The following is a 16,796-nucleotide window of genomic DNA, read 5'->3' on the forward strand; positions in this document are numbered from 1 at the left end:
TTCTGACATCCATCTTGATCTTTTCCTTCTTTCTTGTCTTCTTAATGACTTTTTGCTCTCTTCATGTATGATATTCTTGATGTCATTGATAGATCTATAATTCTATGAAAAGAGAGGATTCATTTTTCTGAGATGTCATAACAGGAGGGGATGACGTATGTGTGTAGTATATTGTTGTTGTTGTGTGACATTGAGTCAATTCCGACTCATACCTGTATAGAGTTCCTGAGTCTGTAAATCTTTACAGGAGCAGAAAGCCTCATGTTTCTCCCCTGGAGCAGCTGGTGGATTCCAACTACCAACCATGTGATTAACAGCCCAACTCATAAACCACTATGCCACCAGGGCTCCATGTATACTTTAGAGACATTACTAATCTGGATATAGGAAGGATCATGAATCGGTTTCAAGAGTCAGCACATCCATAGTCTACAGAAAAATTTGTATATTTCTAGAGCAATAATTCTCACACCAGGATTGATGTGTCCCCCCAGAGAATATCTCACAAATCTGGAAACCTTTTGGTCGTCACAACTCGTGTAAGGCAGGAAGGAGCTAGTGGCATTGAATGATTAGAGGCTTGTGATACTGCTAAATATCTTACACTCCACATGATAGCGCCCACAACAGACATTATCTGACTCAAAATATCAGTATAAAAAGTTGAGAAATCCTGTTCTAGAATGAGAATCCCAACAAGCATTTACCACTTTTGTAAAGATTCTAGAACCTAAATAGGTTTAAGAACCCCAGATTCCTATTCTGACAAAAGGCCATACTGAGTTCTACTAGGCACCCTCATTTTGCACAAAGGAGAATCCTTGTGTAAATGCCAATTCATGTTAAGTACAAACTAATTCTCTAAAGACTTGCTTCTCAATTCCTTGAGCCAATAAAAGGCTCTTGACATTTCATCCTTTGATGACTTCACAACTTCAACATATCACCACACACATGGTGGTGGTGATGTGCTGTGGAGTCAGTTCCCACTCATAGCTACACTGCATAGGGTTTCCCAGGCTGTAAATCTTCATGGGAGCAGAAAGCCTCACCTTTCTCCTGTGGGAGGGCTGGTAGTTTCAAACTGCTGACCTTGAGGTTAGCAGCCTGACTCATAATCACTACTCTACTGGAACACCTTACTATACACATATCAAGATGCAAAGTCCTCTTGAGCCCAGCAGGCTAGTCTCTGATCCATGTTAGTTCAATGTGAAGTTTCCTATGGCCATTGTTATTTGTGCCCTGGCTGCTAGTAGACACCGCTGTCTTCCCGGCTCCTTCCCCCGACTTTTCATACAGATAAATCAGGCCTTCTAAAAGGAATGGCAATAAAACATTTCCCAATAAGTAAAAGGGAGCTCTACCTGCAGGGGAACACCTTGAAGACTGCTGTGTTAACATTGCTAGAAAGAGAGGTTCTCTGAGCCCATACATCCAGCAGCCATAGTCTCTAATGGAAGGGAGCCCTCCACCAAGTATAAATACACACTCTCTGTGACCACAGTAAAACACAGCCTACCATCATTCAACCTACTGTTACATGCTGTTAAATATTTAATTAAGAACTCAAATGAAGCAAACTACTATATACACAATAAAAAGAAAAGAAAGAAAAAGAAAATGCAGGTGTAGAACAGAGCCTGGCCTGATTTTAAGTACAATTTTCATTTGTTTTTACCCAGCGGCATGTGTAGAAAAGGTTGTTTTGCCAAATATTTATCTTTTCCTTCATTCTCTTGAAACATGGCTTTTCCAGAAAGGAAAGACATTTAACAAGTATTAAAAACATGTGTTTAAACCATTTAGAAAGTTTACTTTCTTTAAAAATGGTTTCTGGAGCTGTGGTCTTCTCCAAGTTTCTAGAGCTGAATTTTTACCTGATCGCATGTCAAGTATGACGTGAGTGACCCTATGTGGACTTTGTCAATCACATGGGATCCTACTCAGACCCTCCACCTAAGGTGACCGCCAAGCCACTGTTATCTGCGGTTATAAAAAAAGCAAAAGTGAATAAAAGACCACCACAGTTTTTGGACATGAAGGATTTGGTTTTCTGGGAGCTCATTTCACATTATTTTGAAGGTTATAAAGCAAACTTCTGGAAGTAGGCCAGGCCAGGGAGCTTTGGATACTATAGTTCTCAGCAGTTTAGACCCATAAATATAATAAAAAATCTGTATCAAGTTTATACCTCAGGAGGTAGTAATAAATGACACAGAAGATACTAGACACCACCCAGAGAAGGTGTTAATGAAACATGAAGGAAAGTAAACAACGACCTCTTTTACTATAAACCACTTCCCTGTCGGGCCCAGTTCTCATAGTGGGAACTCAAACTATTTGAAAGGGAGGCACCATTTTACGGCATCCCAACTCCTAGTCTCACTTCATAGTTGCTACCAGATTGACAAAGGCAGAACTTAAGTGCAGTGATTGAAACTGAATTTTATCATTTTGACTTGTCTAAATAGCATTTGGAGTCCTGGTGTGGCACTGTGGGTTAATGTGCTGGACTGCAAGGTCAGTTTGAGCTGCGAGGTTGGCAGTTCAAATTCACCAGCTGCTCCTTGGAAACCCTACACAGGGTCACTATGAGTTGGAACTGACTCAGTGGCACTTAATAACAACAATAACAAAGAATATTTAAAGAAAAGAAAAATAAAACAACACTTGTGTTTTCTAGCTTCTTTATTCAGCAGAAAGTGTGGAACAATATACCTATTGTCCTCACTTATGAACTATTCAACATTTCACATTTACAATAGTAAAAAAATAAAACTACCATCTGACTGTTTGACTACTTTGTGAATTAATGACATAGGTCTAGTAGTAAAAGTAATGAATGACAAGGTGTGAAGTAATACTGGCTATGATGATGAAGGTTATGTGTCAACTTCTCTCGGCCATGATTCCCAGCAGTTTAAAAGGTGTGCAATGATGTAGTCATCCTCCATTTTGTGCTCTGATGTGGTCATCCTCTATTTTCAGATAACACAAGTTTCTTTTAACAAGCTGGTCTGTGAGTGGATGCAGCAGATTTACCGCTAACTAGAGCATACCTTAATTCCTTTAAAGGGATGGATTTGGGAGCGCAGTATTTCCCCTTTCCGCAGGATGAGATGGTAGTCACTCAGCTCTTCTATCATTGCATGCCTCTTAAAAGATTTTGTCTTTGTGATTCACCCTATGAGAAAGATTGGACCTTCCAATCTTGAAGAGACTCTGAATGCCTCAGACTCCCTGCAACAACACAAAGACCCTCCCAAAGGAAATAAGGAGTCTCACAGACAGAAAACAGTGTTTTTCTGAATATGCATAACACGACTGGATTTAGAAATTCTTCTTGCTAAACAAGTCCATAGAATGTATACAAGTAAAATTTCTCTAAAAATGGAAAAAGTCAAGACTTTATCTAATCATTATTTTGTATGTGCCATTGTGTCAGTTCCGAGTCATAGCGACCCTGTATAGAGTTTTCAAGGAGCGGCTGGTAGATTTGAACTGCTGACCCTGCAGTTAGCAGTCCAGTGTTTATCCTACAGAGTCACACCAGGGCTCATATACTAAACCAGAAGTATGATAATTATATTTTTGCTACCGTTGAAGTTAGGTAAAGATTTGGTTGCCTAAAACATATTTTAACTCTACTGGTATGTGCTTACCTTACTCTACTATTAACAATTAACTGAATTGATTCCAATTTAACATTTGAATGTACAGGTTACAAGTGTTACTGTGCATTATAAAAATGGCTTTAGTGACCAGGAGAGTAAGAAATCTATGAGGATTTACATAACTAGTCTTAGTTATGGAATATTTGGGAACCCGGTCTTTAGTTAGCTCAGCACTCCTGTCTCCAGCAATCATGCCAATGCTGGGCTTTCATCATTTTGCATTTTTACACCTGAAGCATAAGAAAGTAGCTCAGTTTCAAATGACATGAAGATTTACACTCATAGCCCCATTTGCTCCCATGGATCCAAACTAAACTAATCATAGTCCTCAGCTGCAGGAAGGAATGAACAAGCCGAGCCTTAAGGTTATATGTCTGGTAACTTTATTATTACTTTCTAAAAATCTGCACTTGGATTTCATACACAATTCACAAGTGAAGTAAAACCATCAGAAATCAAACCACCAGCAGTCAAAAGGCACTAGATTCTTTTTTTTTTTAAAAGAAGACTAAGAGATATCAAAGAAGTTTAAGAACATAAAAGTCCATCCCTCTGAGAGTCAAAAAGAGAAATGTGGAAGCAACACACAAAATATAGGATGATAAGTATCACTTGGATAGTAACTTCAGCAAAGATTTGATTGTACCTTTGAAGTACTAGGAGATGGAAAGGAAGAAAAAGAACAAACAAGACTTCAAGATTGTTTGATCAGAGTAGCAAAGAAAAACAGAACAAAGAAGCATCCAAGAGGCGCTTATTGTTGTCTTTAAATGGCTGTGGGGCTTAAGGAGTGTCTGTGTGGTTACTGATTGTTTAAATGTTACATTTTCTTATCCATGAAGCAAAAAATTGGAATGCAGATGTAGAAAAGAAACAAAAACAAAGACCAAAAAGCAAAAATACATGAATGGAGTGAATGCCGATTTATCATTGTTGTTGTTGTTGTTAGGTGTCATTGAGTTGGTACCAAGTCATAGAGACCTTATGCACAGCAAAATGAAACACTGTCCTGTCCTGGGTCAACCTCACAATTGTTGCCACGCTTGAGCACATTGATGCTGCCACTTTGCCAATCCATCTCTTTTTCTCTGACCCTCTACCTTACCAAACATGATATTTTTCTCTAACAACTGGTCCCTCCTGACAATATGTTTAAAGCAAGAAAGACAAAGTTTGGCCATCCTGGCCTCCAAGGAGCACTCTGGCCTTCTTCTAACACAAATCTGTTAGTTCTTTTGGCAGCCCATGGCACTTTCAATATTCTCCTCCAACACCATAACTCAAATGCATCAATTCTTCTACGGTCTTCCTTATTCACTGTCCAGCTTTCGCATGCATATGAGGTTATTGAAAATACCATGGCTTGGGCCAGACACACTTTTGCTCTTCAACACTTTAAAAAGATCTTGTGCAGCAGATTTGCATAATGCAAGACATCATTTGATTTCTTGACTGCTGCTTCCATGAGGGTTGATGGTTGATCAAAGGAGAATGAAGTTCTTGACAACTTCAATCTTTTTTCTGTTGAAAAGAGTGTAGTTTATTGGTCCAGTGGTGAGGATTTTTGTTTTCTTTAAATTGAGATGCAATCCATACTGAAGGCTGTACTCTTTGATCTTCATCAGTAAATATTTTAAGTACTTTTCACTTTCAGCAAGCAAGGTTGTATCATCTGCATATTGCAGGTAGTAAATGAGTCTTCCTCCAATCCTGATGCCACATTTTTCTTCATATAACCCAGCTTCTTGGATGATTTGCTCAGCATACAGGTTGAATAAGTATGGTGAAAGAATACAACCCTATCGCACACCTTTCTTCATTTCAAACCATTCAGAGTTTCCATGTTCTGTCCGTTCTTTTGGTCCACGTACAGATTCCTCATGAGCACAATTTAGTGTTCCAGAATACTCATACTTCGCAATGTTGTCCATAACTTGTCATGGTCCACACAATCGAAAGCCTTTGCATAGTCAATAAAGCACAGGTAAGCATCTTTCTGATATTCTCTGATTTCAGCCAAGATCCATAGGACATCAGCAATGATATCCCTCATTTCATGGCTTCTTCTGAATCCAGCTTGAACCTCTAGAACTTCTCTGTAAATGCTTGCAGCCAATTCTGTATTACCTTTAGTAAAACTTTATTCACATAGGATATCAAAGAGATTGTCTGATGATTTCCGCATTCCGTTGGGTCACCTCTCTTTGGAATGGGCTCAAATACGGATCTCTTCCAATCAGTCGGCCAGATAGTTGTCTTTCAAATTTCTTGGCAGAGATGAGTGAGTGCCTTCAGTGCTGCCTCACTTTCTTGAAATATTTCAATGTGTAGTCCATCAATTCCTGGTGCTTTGTTCTTTGCCAATTCCTTCAATGCACCTTGGACTTCTTCCTTCAATATCATTGGCTCTTGATCGTATGCTTCCTCTTGAAATGGTTGAACATCAACCATTTCCTTTGGTTTCAGTGACTCTGTGTATTCCTTCCATCTTCTTTTGATGCTTTCTGCATCATTCAATAATTTGCCCAGAGAATCTGCAATAATGAAAGTCAAGGCTTGAATTTTTTCATATCCTAACAACATATCTGGTTTATCATATCCTAACAATATATGTTAAAGCTCATTTCCCCTCAAGCTACAAAGAAAGGCATCACCTGGAGGAAAACAGAGCATCTTTGAACTTGACATAATTTATATTTTGTGCAGAAAATAGAAATTAGTGGACATTATAAAAGGCAGCATCAAAAACTTCATTAAAAAATCCCACTATCTTTCAATTTCATTTTTCCACAAACTCTTTTGAGGCCTCCTATTATTAAACATACCATATTTCTTTTGGGAAGACCCATAGGCCTTGGAACTAAGTGCACTGGAAAAAATGAAAGAATTCCATCAATGAAAAAATGGTCTTGTTCCCTGCCCTTAAACCTGCTATACTAACTCACAGGCATTTACTCAAACTTGCTTGTCTCTATTCACCATCTAGTAAGAAGTTATTGTTTGAATCTGGCTTGGGGTCCACACCACCAATCCAGAACCACGTGGGCATGAGAAAGAGCTAGAGAATAGCAGATGAGGAGCTATCTGGATTGGATTTATGAGTAGTTTCAAGCTACAGCACTAATGTCAATAGCCAGAATAATTTTGAAGCTAAGATGATGAAATCACCTGGCAAATATAGTTGGGATTTAGAAGTGGGGAAAAGAGAGAGAGAGTGGAAGAATTCACCAGGAAATGAATGACTTTGTGTTTACTGATGCATTTCCTCTGGGAAACCTGGGGGTTTGCTTGTGTTGCATTATGTGGGAAAGAGGAATGGCTCTTTCAGGTTAGAGAACTGTAACTGGTACAGGAAGAAACTTAGGGGATTTAAGACAAGGAAACCCTGAGAGTAGGCACGTAGCAACCCTCTCTTGGTCCTTGGTTCTGTTAATGCTTTATCTTTCCAGAATGCACTGAGATTCAAAAGTCAATAAGTCAGACAGGAAACTTAAGAGGTAATGAATTTATAATAATAGGAGAAGAACAATTTGGGAAAAGAAGAATGAGATTATTATACAACTTGAAGAATGTAATCAAAGTCAATTACACATGCAAAAATTGTTCAAATGGTATAGGTTCTAGTGTGTATACTTTCAACAACAAACATGATTTTAAAAAGCGAGAAGCAATAGGGGTCTCAATAATGATCTCTTTGATCAAGTCAGGAAGACACCCTAGGAATTAGCAGAGTGCCCCTGAAGAAGTGGGGAGGGGGGTTTGACAGAAGAGGGGCATACATGGAGGCTTTGTGTGACACATCAGAAAAACTGGGCTGTTGTGTCTGTTGTTAAGTGTTGTCTAGTCTGTTCTGACTCATAGCAACCCTCTCCAGGGGTTCTAAGTAGTGACTAGTGAGTTTGGACCACCGACCTTCTTGTTCAAACTAACCTTACAATCCAGTCTTAACTGAGCTAATCTCCTAAGTACTGTTTTGAGATTCTTGGAAATGCTGTATAAACACTAGAAAATAAGACATCACTTCCTCTTTCTCACAATGAGCCCATGAGGTCTCTTCATTCTCTTGTGACTGGCCCATCTTCTTTCACAGGGCATTTCAAGTCCAAATCTTGTACTTCTGGGGAGTATTTTCTTCTTTTTATGACATAAATTCCAAAACACACACATTTATACACCATCTCTTTCATATATCTACTGCAACTCACTGCCTTCAAGTTGTCTGATTCATAACAACCCTATGTAGAGATTCTTAGACTCTAAATCTATATGGGGGCAGACAGCCTCATCCTTCTCCAGAGGAGTGGCTAACAGGTTTGAACTGCCCACCTTGCTGTTGGCAGTTCAATGTCTAACCCACAGAGCTACTAGGGCTCCTTATATCTACTATAAGAAATCATATAATCTAAGCCATTAGCTTTAGAATGTCCATCCTGACACAAAACTGGTGATCCAAATAGTTGAATCTTGCTTCGGACTTCAAGGTGACTGGAATGAAATGATGATGGTGTGTGGGTTACACAGGTATATCATGCATCAAAATTATACATGTAAGGCTTTTTGATGCATGTAAACATTACAGAAGGAAGGGAAAAAAAGGAAATTGCTTTCTTTGTGTTTGTCTTGTTTTTCATGTACTGGAAGAAAAACAATGATAGTCATTTTTTTCATTAGGACAAACCATTGGGAACTTTTCCCAGAAATGAAAAGAAGGAAAGGAAAGAAAGTGAAAAAAAAGAAAGAAGAGAGACCGAAAAAATGATTTGGAAATGGATAGTGGTGATGGTTATGCAGCATGGGGAGTGTGGGTGGTATGGCTGATTGTACATGTAAAAGTGGATGAAATGGAAAATGTTTTATTGTGTATATATTGCTACAAAAAATTCTTTAAAATTATTGTGGGGAAGTAGGTAGTGGATGGAGCAAGGGATCAAACAAGAATGGTAAACTATTGATAATTATCAAAGCTTAGTGGTTGCTACATAGGAGTTCACTTTATTATTATGTTTACTTTGAGTATATTTGAAATTTTTCATAACAAAATGATGTAACAGTAGTTCTTCTCCACATATTATGCCGCATGCCTGGAACAATGTGGATATGTGTTTATGTGTTCCTAAGGATTGGAGGCACAAATCTGAGCACCATCTCACCTTGATTTTATGACATGTGGTTCACCGTTTACCTAGTGAGGAAGAGAGCTATGAAAGTCTTCCAGCCTCTCGACACTTTGCATTTTGTCACATGTGGACCTGAGTATATGGACTTGAAGCAATCTTTACTCTTTCCTTGGCAATTGGAACACATTTCCTTTGCACTAAGATCTACAATCATACCGCTTTATATAATTCTCTTGATCCCTTTCCATCATCCCAAACATTTATCTATGCTCCATTACTCAGGATGAAAATGGAGTATACCCTGTGATCTCTCAGAGACCAACGAGGTATGTGACTAAATACTTTCCCCTAAAATTCCCTCCAACTGACAGTACTATTGCAGACACTCTTCTCATTCTTGTGTGGTGTTTTATTCTCTTTTCACTAGTACATGCTAAAAGTTACCAAAATTCTGCATAATCAGTGGCTTCTCATCAACTTTTTTACCAGGCTTATTTCGCCATCTCAATATAAGTTTCTTCTCACTCTGTTTTATTTTTCTCACTTTTACGGCCTCTTTCTTAATACAATCTCTTAAACTATCTGGAATAATTTCTGTACCAAATGAAATTATTCCATTAAACAGGAAAGGTCATATCCCAGAAATATTTGCAAATAGTCTGTTTATAAGCCACTCAACAGTTGTAAGTATAAGATAAAATATTTAATGATTTAGACTAATAAGGGATAGCCTAGTCTGAATTATGGAATATTTAAAAAGAAATACTCTATAAAATAAAAATGATTACGCACAGTAAAGGACAGAGGTTTACAAATGATTGGAAGTAAAGATGCTTGTAGACTTAAATTTTAATGAACAGACAATAATATTTTTAATTAACATACTAATCACTTTGCGAGTAAATTTTTGCTTCTAAAGTACTGAGAACAGCATGTCTTCTTAATGAGGCCAATATACAAGGGCATGCCTATTATTTGTGTTTCATAAATCCTTTTTCTTTCTTTAAGTTTACAATCAACCAGGAAGAGCTCTGTCTCTGTAATCACAAATTTGAGTTACTGAGTCCAAATTCATGAAATGCACCTCTCATACAAAAAAAGTGAGTGTTTGTAGCATTCTTCATCCTTTGTTTTCCACAAAATCCTCTCCTATAAGAGGGATGGCGGTGGTGGTTGTTGTTAGCTGCCATCAAGTTGATTCCAACTCCTGGTGATCCCATGTGTGCAGAGTCGAATGTGCTCCATAGGGTTTACAAGGTTGTGACCTTTCAGAAACACAATGCCTGTCTTCCAAGGCACCTCTAGGTAGGCTCGAATCACTAACCTTTGTTGTTATTGTTAAGTACCATCGAGTCGGTTCTGACTCTTAGCAACCCTGTATAGGGTTTCTGAGGAGCACTGGTGAGTTTGAACCACCAACCTTGCGGTTTAAATCGACTGTGCAATCTAGTGTTTACCCTACAGCACCACACCAGGACTCCAAGCATTAAATAATTCACAAGAATCTCAGATGACTTAATTGCAAAATATGGAAAAGAAAAATTTTGAATCCACTACAACTATGTCCAGAGAAAATAGGTTGTGGATGATGATGATTGCGTGCCATGGAGTTGGGTCTGACTCCTACCTATCCTCTAGAGGTTTTTCAAGAATGCAAATCTTTACAGGAGCAGAAAGCCTCATCTTTATTTTGAGGAAAAAACTAGTAGATTCAAACTACTGACCTTTCAGTTAGCAGCCCAACTCCTAATCCAGTACATTGCCAGGGCTCCCTAAGTGACTGGTAAACAGTGCAGGTTTGAAGCATGGTATCTCCAAGGTTGACACACATTAATTAGGTAAATGTCTGCCTACTGAGCTTGTGGTTCCTCCTCTTCTATGTTCACATCTCAGTCACCTCTGCTTTCCTTCTCACCCACATGATTCCCTGCCAGTTAGAGCCTCTCACACTGCTCTTCCCTTTCAACTAGAAATGCTTCGGCTTTTGTCTCAATCTGTTTATGAGACTCTCCTGCCAAAATGTCTTAAAGAGCATCTTATCACTGAGACTCAGGGTGAGTCTGAGTCCTTGGATGGAGTTGTGGAGGTTGAGTTCAATCAGAGCAAGGACCTTAACTAAGCTAATGACTGAATAACTCGGCACAAATAAAACTGTACATAAAATAAAGTGTAAATGCCCTTCCCGCACTAAAACATGGGCACACTTCCATCTCCCTAAAGTGAAGAAACATGGTGAAACCATAAATTTACCACTCAGGTTCAGTCTTGAGCACATATGTAGCTATTTCATGAGTGAAGAATGTGCCAAAAGTTCAGGTTAAAATAAACTTGACATTTAAGATCACAAGAGGAGGGGAGAAACAGGAGCCGTCTTTTACTCATCTATGTTCCTCTGTATTAGCTACAGGTAGGTTTTCCACATGGGGATTTTGAGAAACAAAACCCTCTTCTGCTTCCCTCTGCAACCCAGCTCAAAGTAAATTACAATTAGATAGGGAAATCTGCTAAAAAGGGATAGGAAAAGTATTCAAGTGTAACCCAAGAAAAACTCTAGAGTTAATGTGCATATTTGCCTTAGCAACTGCAAGTTCGTTTTTTAGGTAAATACACAGGGCTAGTTCCAAAGACATTCTTAGAATTATATATGTCCACGTGCTTTTGTATCTATGTGAATTCGAAAACCTCTCCAAGGTTGCAGACTGCCTGAGAATGGACACTTCAGGAAATGGGGATTGCTTTTATGTGTCAACATCCTGAGTAGATATTCTGAATATAAGAACTCTGATTGAATCAAGGGACTTTTGAAAATGTGTCTTCTAATTCTGTACTCAGAATTAGGAGATACAAGAGGAGCTGCAAATAAGATAATTGATGTACCAGAAAAAGAAAGAATGCATGTTTCTAGCATTCTTTACCTACCAGGTACCAGACACAGAGCTACATATTTTAACACACACTGTTGTTGTTGTTAAGTGCCATCAAGTCAGTTCCAATTCATAGCAACCCTGTATAGGGTTTCCAAGGAGCGGCTGATGAGTTTGAACCACTGACTTTGTGGTTCAAACTGATCTTGTGGTCCAGTGCTTTATCTGCAGTGCCATACCAGGACTCCTTAATACACATCAATGCAATGAAAAGACCTCCCTGGAATTCCCAAACAATGAAGCACTCAATTCTAGTCCAGAGGTTAGCGATTTGGAAGGAAGGCTGAAAATTGAACCACCGGAGTGAATTCAGTGCTATAGCTGAAGGATGACTGAGGGCCTTAATATCAGAGGTTCCAATCATCTCTATCTAACCAGAAGCCTGTTTTGTTTTGTTTTTTAAATCATTTTGACAGATTTTAACACATTCTCCTCCCAATCTATCTAGGACCATCTAATGTGATCTCTTTCAGAGTAGTTTATAGTGGTGGTTGTTGTAAAGTGCAATGGAGTTGGTTCTGACTCATAAAAGCCCTATTTGGAATTTCTGAGGAGCGGCTGGTGGGTTTGAACCACTGACCTTGTGGTTAGTAGTCCAGTGCTTTTCCTACAGTGCCACTCCAGATGGTAGTGGTAGTTAAGCACCATCTAGTTCTTCTAGTCTCAGGGAAGTAGAGGTTGAGGTTCATACAGGCCTTTAGTACAATGAACTGTTACCATACATCTTTGATTTTCTTTACTCTTCTTTGTTTTGAGGAGAAGAGACCAATAGCTGCACCTCAAATTGATGCTCACAAGCTTTTAAGACCCTAGTCACTACTTACCAAAGTAAGATTTAGAACTTGGTCTTTGTGGACAACTGGCCCTGGTATGCCCTGAGAAGATGGTCGTGAGCCCCTAGGACCAGAGACTCATTCCCTCAAGGGTATTTGGTAATGTCTAAAAAGTCTTCTCAATTGTACCCCCTATTTGCTCTATTATATTCATAGATATATTTGCAGCTTAGGTAAACACATAAGTAGAAAATATTGTCTGTCAAACCAGAATATATTCATGAGTATGGTCCCATTCTTCTTCTATATCTGTTCAGTTTGGTGTCTGTGTATGCATCCATTTATAGATTACTGTCTTTGCAGGATTGTGTTGTTGTGGTTTGTTTTTAAGTGCCGTTGAGTCAGTTCCGACACACAGAGACCCTGTACAGGGTTTCTGAGGAGCTCCTGGTGAGCTTGAACTATGGACCTTGCAGATCAAAACAACTTTGCAAATCACTGCATTAACCCACAGTGCTTACACCAGGACTCCAGGATTGTGGAGATAGTAGTTTTTACCTCTGTTGTCTTTAACTCCTGTACTCCTTCCATTGTCTTCCTTTGCCACATCATTTTTGTTTGCTGACTTTTTAAAATTACATATTGCCTTCCCCTTTAGGCAAGTTAATATTTGTCTACCCTCCTACCTCTAGTAAACATCTGAGAATACTGCTTTTAAGTTTTTATTTTATTTTTTAACTTTTTGTTGTGAATTGGGTGCAGGTTTACAGAGCAGAACACCAGTTTTACACTTGACAAGTCATACACATTGTATTTCATCTCATTGATTCAATTCCTCAATGTCACATGACTTATCCCACTTCCTCTCTGTTTTTCTGGTTTCCATTCCTTCATCTTTCAGAACCCATTTGAACTTTATCATTGGAGAAATGCTGCCCTTTTATCTCCAATGGTTGATTATTCCAAGGTGTGCATGCCTTACACATTGTTATTCCCTTTATAGACCTATTTATTGATTAATTGAAAATTGAGCCAAAGGTTACTTCAGTACCAGACCTGAAGGATGACCAAGAGTCATAGTTTTGGGTTCTAACAGCCTCTACCTGACCAGTAAGCCTAGACTTTTTTATGATTTTGAACCGTGTTCCACATTTCTTCCCATTCTGTCCAGGACCTTCTACTGTTGTTGTTTTTTTTTCAGAGCAGTTTTTACTGGTAGCGAACCGCCCTCTAGTTCTTCTTGTCTGACGGTCATGGAGAATGATATTTTTGTGGTCCATTAGTGCATTGGGCTATATTGTTTCCATATGTCTTCAATTATTATCACTCTTCTTTCCTCTGAACAGGGAGAGACCAATAGTTGCAACTTAGAGGGCTGCTCAGGAGCTTTTCACAGGAGCTCTGGTAGCGTAGTGGTTATGAATCGGACTGCGAACCTTAAGGTCAGGGGTTCGAAACTACCAGCTGCTCCGCAGGAGAAAGATGAGGCTTTCTATTCCCATAAAGATTTACACCCTTGGAAACCCTGTACAGTGTCGCTATGGGTCGGAACCGACTCGACGGCACTTAACAACAACAACAGGAGCTTTTCAGACCAAGTTGCTTCTTACCAAATTAGGATGTAGAACACTGTCTTTGTGAACTATGTTATGCCAGTTGACCATAGTGTCCCCTAAGACTGTGATCCTGAATCCCCAGGCCCAGCAACTCATCCCCTTAAGGTGTTTGGTTATATCTAAGACGTGTTCATAAGTTTGCCTCTTGTGTGCTCCATTACATTCATGGATAGGTTTGCAGTAAATACCCATGTACAAATATCCTGTCAAGCCTCTCTCTATATTTGTGCCCACTCTTCCTCCCACACCAGTTCAGCCTGCATGTCTGTTCATGCATCTACCCATATTGTTGCTGTTATTAAGAATCATTGAGTCCGTTCTGACTCATAGAGAGTCTGTATAGGGTTTACAAGGCTGTGACACTTTACAGGAACAGAAAGCCTCATCTTTCTCCCTGGAAGCAGGTGGTGGGCTCAAATCCACAACCTGTGTCTCACAGTCCAGGTCTTATCCTACGGAGCCACCACACTAGTGTGCATCTACCCATGGCTAGTGGTGACTGTGTGCCGTGGAGTCGGTTCCGACGCACAGCGACCCTGTACAGGGTTTCCGAGGCTGTAAATCTTTATGGGAGCAGAACGCCTCATCTTTCTCCCGTGGAACAGCTGGTAGTTTCTAACTGCTGACCTTGAGGTTCGCAGCCCAGTTCATAACCACTATGCTACCAGAGCTCCTGCATCTTCCCATAGGTCACCATTATTGCAGGACTGTGTATATAATGGAGTTCTGGTTTGGTGCTGTAGGATAAAGCACTGGACCTCAAGGTCAGTTTGAACCACAAGGTGGTGGTTCAAACTCACCAGTTGCAATTAACTCGATGGAACTTAATGATGACAATGTGTATATAACAATATCTAACTGTATTTATTTCTATTGTCTTTAACTCTTACCCTCATCCCAGTGTCTTCCTCTGCCTCCATCATTTTCTTGTCAATCTCCCTTTTATTGTCTATTGTCTTCCCCTCCATCAAACTAACATATATCTAACTCCCTGCCTTCCCACCCCTGGTAACCATCCAAGAATGTTTCTTTTTGTATGAAGATTTTTTTTCTTGACTTTTTACAATATTGGTCTCATGCAATATTTGTCCTTTTGTGGCTGACTAATTTCACTCAGCACAATGTCCTCCAGGTTCAGCCATATTATGAGATGCTTTGCAGATTCATTGTTATTCTTCAATTTACATAGCATTCCATTGTGTGTATATACCAAAGTTTGTTTATCCATTCTTCCATTGATGGGCCTCAAGTTGTTTCAATCTTTTGCTATTGTGACTAGTGCTACCATTCACAATATACTAGGTAGAAGGATTGCTGGGTCACAGAGTATTTTTATTCCTAACTTTTTAAGGAAGCACCATACTGTTAGGAAACCATTTTACAATCCCACCAGCAGTGTATGATTTCCTAATAGTATGGTGGTTCCTCAAAAAGTTAGGAAATAAAAATGCCCTGTGACCCAGCAATCCTTCTACTCTGTATATGTCCTAGAGAAATAAGAGCTACGAAATTAATAGATATATGCATGCCAATGTTCATTGCAGTACTATTCACAATAGCAAAAAGATTGAAACAACTAAAGTGGGAGTCCTGGTGTGGCACTGCGGGTTAATGCACTGGACTGAAAAGTCTGCTTAAACCTGAAGGTTGGTGACTCAAGCTCACCAGTAGCTCCTTCAAAAACCCATACAGGGTCACTGTGGGTCAGAACCTACTCAATGGCACTTACCAACAACAAAAAAGCAGTGTATGAAGGTTCCAGTCTCTCCATATACTGGCTAGCATTTGCTGTTTTCTGTTTGTTGTTGTTGTTGTTGTTTTTAACTTTACTATTAATGAGACTTTCTGCTTGTGTAAAGATTTACATCCTAGGAAATCCTATAAAGAGTTGATACCTATCAGAATGACTCAAAGGCCCACAACCACCATTAATGCTGGGTTGAGAAAAAAATCTTACTGTGGTTTTGTTTGCATCTCTTTAATAGCTGGCTTATGATTGCACACACTTCTCTATATGTAGTTGACTGCACTTTGGTGAAGTGTGGGTTTCCTTTTATGAGAAAACCATTTCTTGATTCTTTTGAAGTGTGATCTCATGTACTATTTGTCTATTTGGTGATTGACTAAGGATAATGTCCTCTAGGTTCCTCCATGCTATGAGATGTTTCACAGATTCCTCATTATTCTTTAATGTTGCATATTTCCATATGTAAATGTACCATAGTTTGTTGATGGGCATTTAGATCATTTTCATCTTTATGCTAGTGTGACTAGTGCTACAGTGAACAAGGTGTGCACGTATTTATTCATGGCATGGCTCTTATTTATCTAGATTATATAGCTAGCAGTGGGATCCCTAGATCATTTAGTATTTCTATTTCCAATTTCTTAAGGAAGCACCTTACTGCTTTCCACAGTGGCTGTATAATCCCACAAAGGTTAGTGATGTGATTCAAACCCACCCAGAGGTTCAGTTAAGATAGGCCTAGTGATCTGTTTCCAAGAGGCAATAGTCTAAATGCCTCTGGAGCAGTTTTACTAAGAAATGATGGAGTTCGCCATGAGTCAAAATCAACTCGACAACAACTGTAATTAACTCCAACTTTCTCTCACCCTCCAACTCTGCCAATCTCCATTTTACAGAGAGAAAAACCAAGGCTCAAAGATGTTAAATAACATGCTAGGAGGT

The sequence above is a fragment of the Chrysochloris asiatica genome, unplaced genomic scaffold, assembly GCF_000296735.1.
Source record: "Chrysochloris asiatica unplaced genomic scaffold, ChrAsi1.0 scaffold00094, whole genome shotgun sequence".
NCBI classification, from domain to species: Eukaryota; Metazoa; Chordata; class Mammalia; order Afrosoricida; family Chrysochloridae; genus Chrysochloris; species Chrysochloris asiatica.